The 7,527-nt window shown below is 40.6% G+C and overlaps 1 long non-coding RNA gene across 1 annotated transcript; it reads left to right on the top strand.

Annotated features, from left to right (window-relative positions):
• Positions 1 to 1,027: 1,027 nt before the first annotated feature.
• Positions 1,028 to 6,350, top strand: LOC142481427 (uncharacterized). The gene is made up of 4 exons (XR_012795772.1): positions 1,028 to 1,131; positions 2,773 to 2,876; positions 4,520 to 4,623; positions 6,261 to 6,350. It is a non-coding gene; the product is annotated as an uncharacterized LOC142481427 (long non-coding RNA).
• Positions 6,351 to 7,527: the final 1,177 nt, after the last annotated feature.

Raw genomic sequence — 7,527 nt, 5'->3', positions numbered from 1 at the left:
ACATACATGCTCAGGAGTTGTTTTTTTGGATCGGTATATACTTGTCATTATCCACTTCAACCATTTTAATTCCCCCCTTTTAAATTATTGTACTGGTTGATGTGTATGTATATATATATATATATATATATATATATATATATATATATATATATATATATAGATATATATCTATATATATATATATATATATTTCAACCATTATCACCTACAGTACAGTAGCATACAGTGCTCCCACTGCAGCAAGGGATTCTGGGAAATGACATGCAATGTTTACTCGCTCATCCCACAACGTGGCGGTATCAAATATAGCGTTTTCCCAGTTATTATATCCCTGCAGGATGTAGGATAATCCCAGCCAAACCCACATACTTACTACATTCCCGTTATGTCACATGTATTATTTCCTGTGAAGGAAGCGCTATGTATATTCCCATTATGGTCACAAATTGGACGATACTGTATTTCCATTATGTCTCCTATTATTTTCCCATGATATCTCATAGAATACTGTCATCCAAAACCACATCATTATTGAATGATTGAAAATGATGCTCCGTTTTATGTCAAGATTGTCTTGACACTTAGACCCCCAAGATTTCAATAGCGCCTCACTTAAAAGATGACATTATTTTTGATTCAAATGAACTTTTATGGTGCAGAAGCCGCATGGTGCCTGTGCCTACAGTGTATGTATTTGTCAGTGTGTCTCTATCTGCATTTCTGTCTCTTGCTGGCCGCCAGCCTGTGTGATGATGTCAGCCTGTCTGTGATGTAAGAGAGACATTGTGATATCATCACATACTGTAGGCAGGATGGCAGGTGTAAAGCTTCTAAAAGAGAGAGGGAGGGAGAGAGGTAGAGGAGAGAGAGGGAGAAAGAGGGAGAGAGAGAGCAAGCAGCTCCTCCCTCCCATGCAAATGACTGGAGGCAGAGGAGTAGAGGGACAGAAGCCTGTGCTGCTTGTAATGGGACAGGATTTGGGGTGCTGTTTCATGCTCTATCTCCCTCCCTCCCACTGTCTCAGGTGCAGAAAGTTTTCAAGGGAGAGAGGAAAGGAAGAGGAAAATGGAAGCTGAGGAGAGCTGGTCCTGTCCCTCTTGTTGGTAAAGAGGGGGCATCCAGAAAGAGGTAAGGAGATAGTTTTATTTTAATTCAAGAAGGAGTGCCTGGTGGCGTAGCTGGTGTGCTCTGTCACACTACAGACCCCTCCCTGTGTGTGTGCGTGCGTGCGTGCGTGCGTGCGTGCGTGCGTGCGTGCGTCTGCAGGGGGTATCTGTCCCATCCATAGATATCAGGGGTACTGCAGCTGCTGCTGCTGTTCAAACTTTTGCTTTAGGCCCATTCCTTTGATGTTAATAAGCGTTTCTAGTACAATCTTTTTCGCTCTGTTCACCCACATCTTTACATTACCTCGTGTGTGTGTGTGTGTGTGTGTGTGTGTGTGTATGTGTATGTGTGTGTACGTGTGTATAGCATGTGTTTGAAACACTATACTGTATCTGCATAGAAAAAAAGCCTTCTTTTAGTAATGTACAGTTCAAATACTGTATGAACATGACCCCATCTCATCTCATCCCCCTGACTCTGGATACAAAACATTCATGTATTCGTTTGCAACTTTTCATACAATTTGCTTGCACCATTTCAGAGAAATTAAATATTTAAAATGGAAATAAATTGGTAACTGCAGTAACAAACAACACTGTACATGCTAATAGTACATCCATGTAAGCAGTACATACATGCTCAGGAGTTGTTTTTTTGGATCGGTATATACTTGTCATTATCCACTTCAACCATTTTAATTCCCCCCTTTTAAATTATTGTACTGGTTGATGTGTATGTATATATATATATATATATATATATATATATATATATATATATATATATATATATATATAGATATATATCTATATATATATATATATATATTTCAACCATTATCACCTACAGTACAGTAGCATACAGTGCTCCCACTGCAGCAAGGGATTCTGGGAAATGACATGCAATGTTTACTCGCTCATCCCACAACGTGGCGGTATCAAATATAGCGTTTTCCCAGTTATTATATCCCTGCAGGATGTAGGATAATCCCAGCCAAACCCACATACTTACTACATTCCCGTTATGTCACATGTATTATTTCCTGTGAAGGAAGCGCTATGTATATTCCCATTATGGTCACAAATTGGACGATACTGTATTTCCATTATGTCTCCTATTATTTTCCCATGATATCTCATAGAATACTGTCATCCAAAACCACATCATTATTGAATGATTGAAAATGATGCTCCGTTTTATGTCAAGATTGTCTTGACACTTAGACCCCCAAGATTTCAATAGCGCCTCACTTAAAAGATGACATTATTTTTGATTCAAATGAACTTTTATGGTGCAGAAGCCGCATGGTGCCTGTGCCTACAGTGTATGTATTTGTCAGTGTGTCTCTATCTGCATTTCTGTCTCTTGCTGGCCGCCAGCCTGTGTGATGATGTCAGCCTGTCTGTGATGTAAGAGAGACATTGTGATATCATCACATACTGTAGGCAGGATGGCAGGTGTAAAGCTTCTAAAAGAGAGAGGGAGGGAGAGAGGTAGGGGAGAGAGAGGGAGAAAGAGGGAGAGAGAGAGCAAGCAGCTCCTCCCTCCCATGCAAATGACTGGAGGCAGAGGAGTAGAGGGACAGAAGCCTGTGCTGCTTGTAATGGGACAGGATTTGGGGTGCTGTTTCATGCTCTATCTCCCTCCCTCCCACTGTCTCAGGTGCAGAAAGTTTTCAAGGGAGAGAGGAAAGGAAGAGGAAAATGGAAGCTGAGGAGAGCTGGTCCTGTCCCTCTTGTTGGTAAAGAGGGGGGATCCAGAAAGAGGTAAGGAGATAGTTTTATTTTAATTCAAGAAGGAGTGCCTGGTGGCGTAGCTGGTGTGCTCTGTCACACTACAGACCCCTCCCTGTGTGTGTGTGTGCGTGCGTGCGTGCGTGCGTGCGTGCGTGCGTGCGTGCGTCTGCAGGGGGTATCTGTCCCATCCATAGATATCAGGGGTACTGCAGCTGCTGCTGCTGTTCAAACTTTTGCTTTAGGCCCATTCCTTTGATGTTAATAAGCGTTTCTAGTACAATCTTTTTCGCTCTGTTCACCCACATCTTTACATTACCTCGTGTGTGTGTGTGTGTGTGTGTGTGTGTGTGTATGTGTATGTGTGTGTACGTGTGTATAGCATGTGTTTGAAACACTATACTGTATCTGCATAGAAAAAAAGCCTTCTTTTAGTAATGTACAGTTCAAATACTGTATGAACATGACCCCATCTCATCTCATCCCCCTGACTCTGGATACAAAACATTCATGTATTCGTTTGCAACTTTTCATACAATTTGCTTGCACCATTTCAGAGAAATTAAATATTTAAAATGGAAATAAATTGGTAACTGCAGTAACAAACAACACTGTACATGCTAATAGTACATCCATGTAAGCAGTACATACATGCTCAGGAGTTGTTTTTTTGGATCGGTATATACTTGTCATTATCCACTTCAACCATTTTAATTCCCCCCTTTTAAATTATTGTACTGGTTGATGTGTATGTATATATATATATATATATATATATATATATATATATATATATATATATATATATATAGATATATATCTATATATATATATATATATATTTCAACCATTATCACCTACAGTACAGTAGCATACAGTGCTCCCACTGCAGCAAGGGATTCTGGGAAATGACATGCAATGTTTACTCGCTCATCCCACAACGTGGCGGTATCAAATATAGCGTTTTCCCAGTTATTATATCCCTGCAGGATGTAGGATAATCCCAGCCAAACCCACATACTTACTACATTCCCGTTATGTCACATGTATTATTTCCTGTGAAGGAAGCGCTATGTATATTCCCATTATGGTCACAAATTGGACGATACTGTATTTCCATTATGTCTCCTATTATTTTCCCATGATATCTCATAGAATACTGTCATCCAAAACCACATCATTATTGAATGATTGAAAATGATGCTCCGTTTTATGTCAAGATTGTCTTGACACTTAGACCCCCAAGATTTCAATAGCGCCTCACTTAAAAGATGACATTATTTTTGATTCAAATGAACTTTTATGGTGCAGAAGCCGCATGGTGCCTGTGCCTACAGTGTATGTATTTGTCAGTGTGTCTCTATCTGCATTTCTGTCTCTTGCTGGCCGCCAGCCTGTGTGATGATGTCAGCCTGTCTGTGATGTAAGAGAGACATTGTGATATCATCACATACTGTAGGCAGGATGGCAGGTGTAAAGCTTCTAAAAGAGAGAGGGAGGGAGAGAGGTAGAGGAGAGAGAGGGAGAAAGAGGGAGAGAGAGAGCAAGCAGCTCCTCCCTCCCATGCAAATGACTGGAGGCAGAGGAGTAGAGGGACAGAAGCCTGTGCTGCTTGTAATGGGACAGGATTTGGGGTGCTGTTTCATGCTCTATCTCCCTCCCTCCCACTGTCTCAGGTGCAGAAAGTTTTCAAGGGAGAGAGGAAAGGAAGAGGAAAATGGAAGCTGAGGAGAGCTGGTCCTGTCCCTCTTGTTGGTAAAGAGGGGGCATCCAGAAAGAGGTAAGGAGATAGTTTTATTTTAATTCAAGAAGGAGTGCCTGGTGGCGTAGCTGGTGTGCTCTGTCACACTACAGACCCCTCCCTGTGTGTGTGTGTGCGTGCGTGCGTGCGTGCGTGCGTGCGTGCGTGCGTCTGCAGGGGGTATCTGTCCCATCCATAGATATCAGGGGTACTGCAGCTGCTGCTGCTGTTCAAACTTTTGCTTTAGGCCCATTCCTTTGATGTTAATAAGCGTTTCTAGTACAATCTTTTTCGCTCTGTTCACCCACATCTTTACATTACCTCGTGTGTGTGTGTGTGTGTGTGTGTGTGTGTGTATGTGTATGTGTGTGTACGTGTGTATAGCATGTGTTTGAAACACTATACTGTATCTGCATAGAAAAAAAGCCTTCTTTTAGTAATGTACAGTTCAAATACTGTATGAACATGACCCCATCTCATCTCATCCCCCTGACTCTGGATACAAAACATTCATGTATTCGTTTGCAACTTTTCATACAATTTGCTTGCACCATTTCAGAGAAATTAAATATTTAAAATGGAAATAAATTGGTAACTGCAGTAACAAACAACACTGTACATGCTAATAGTACATCCATGTAAGCAGTACATACATGCTCAGGAGTTGTTTTTTTGGATCGGTATATACTTGTCATTATCCACTTCAACCATTTTAATTCCCCCCTTTTAAATTATTGTACTGGTTGATGTGTATGTATATATATATATATATATATATATATATATATATATATATATATATATATATATAGATATATATCTATATATATATATATATATATTTCAACCATTATCACCTACAGTACAGTAGCATACAGTGCTCCCACTGCAGCAAGGGATTCTGGGAAATGACATGCAATGTTTACTCGCTCATCCCACAACGTGGCGGTATCAAATATAGCGTTTTCCCAGTTATTATATCCCTGCAGGATGTAGGATAATCCCAGCCAAACCCACATACTTACTACATTCCCGTTATGTCACATGTATTATTTCCTGTGAAGGAAGCGCTATGTATATTCCCATTATGGTCACAAATTGGACGATACTGTATTTCCATTATGTCTCCTATTATTTTCCCATGATATCTCATAGAATACTGTCATCCAAAACCACATCATTATTGAATGATTGAAAATGATGCTCCGTTTTATGTCAAGATTGTCTTGACACTTAGACCCCCAAGATTTCAATAGCGCCTCACTTAAAAGATGACATTATTTTTGATTCAAATGAACTTTTATGGTGCAGAAGCCGCATGGTGCCTGTGCCTACAGTGTATGTATTTGTCAGTGTGTCTCTATCTGCATTTCTGTCTCTTGCTGGCCGCCAGCCTGTGTGATGATGTCAGCCTGTCTGTGATGTAAGAGAGACATTGTGATATCATCACATACTGTAGGCAGGATGGCAGGTGTAAAGCTTCTAAAAGAGAGAGGGAGGGAGAGAGGTAGAGGAGAGAGAGGGAGAAAGAGGGAGAGAGAGAGCAAGCAGCTCCTCCCTCCCATGCAAATGACTGGAGGCAGAGGAGTAGAGGGACAGAAGCCTGTGCTGCTTGTAATGGGACAGGATTTGGGGTGCTGTTTCATGCTCTATCTCCCTCCCTCCCACTGTCTCAGGTGCAGAAAGTTTTCAAGGGAGAGAGGAAAGGAAGAGGAAAATGGAAGCTGAGGAGAGCTGGTCCTGTCCCTCTTGTTGGTAAAGAGGGGGCATCCAGAAAGAGGTAAGGAGATAGTTTTATTTTAATTCAAGAAGGAGTGCCTGGTGGCGTAGCTGGTGTGCTCTGTCACACTACAGACCCCTCCCTGTGTGTGTGTGTGCGTGCGTGCGTGCGTGCGTGCGTGCGTGCGTGCGTGCGTCTGCAGGGGGTATCTGTCCCATCCATAGATATCAGGGGTACTGCAGCTGCTGCTGCTGTTCAAACTTTTGCTTTAGGCCCATTCCTTTGATGTTAATAAGCGTTTCTAGTACAATCTTTTTCGCTCTGTTCACCCACATCTTTACATTACCTCGTGTGTGTGTGTGTGTGTGTGTGTGTATGTGTGTGTACGTGTGTATAGCATGTGTTTGAAACACTATACTGTATCTGCATAGAAAAAAAGCCTTCTTTTAGTAATGTACAGTTCAAATACTGTATGAACATGACCCCATCTCATCTCATCCCCCTGACTCTGGATACAAAACATTCATGTATTCGTTTGCAACTTTTCATACAATTTGCTTGCACCATTTCAGAGAAATTAAATATTTAAAATGGAAATAAATTGGTAACTGCAGTAACAAACAACACTGTACATGCTAATAGTACATCCATGTAAGCAGTACATACATGCTCAGGAGTTGTTTTTTTGGATCGGTATATACTTGTCATTATCCACTTCAACCATTTTAATTCCCCCCTTTTAAATTATTGTACTGGTTGATGTGTATGTATATATATATATATATATATATATATATATATATATATATATATATAGATATATATCTATATATATATATATATATATTTCAACCATTATCACCTACAGTACAGTAGCATACAGTGCTCCCACTGCAGCAAGGGATTCTGGGAAATGACATGCAATGTTTACTCGCTCATCCCACAACGTGGCGGTATCAAATATAGCGTTTTCCCAGTTATTATATCCCTGCAGGATGTAGGATAATCCCAGCCAAACCCACATACTTACTACATTCCCGTTATGTCACATGTATTATTTCCTGTGAAGGAAGCGCTATGTATATTCCCATTATGGTCACAAATTGGACGATACTGTATTTCCATTATGTCTCCTATTATTTTCCCATGATATCTCATAGAATACTGTCATCCAAAACCACATCATTATTGAATGATTGAAAATGATGCTCCGTTTTATGTCA

The sequence above is a fragment of the Ascaphus truei genome, unplaced genomic scaffold (genome assembly GCF_040206685.1).
Source record: "Ascaphus truei isolate aAscTru1 unplaced genomic scaffold, aAscTru1.hap1 HAP1_SCAFFOLD_2650, whole genome shotgun sequence".
NCBI lineage: Eukaryota > Metazoa > Chordata > Amphibia > Anura > Ascaphidae > Ascaphus > Ascaphus truei.
The sequence above is the reverse complement of the archived record's forward strand: the minus strand, read 5'-3'. Positions and strand labels throughout refer to the sequence as shown.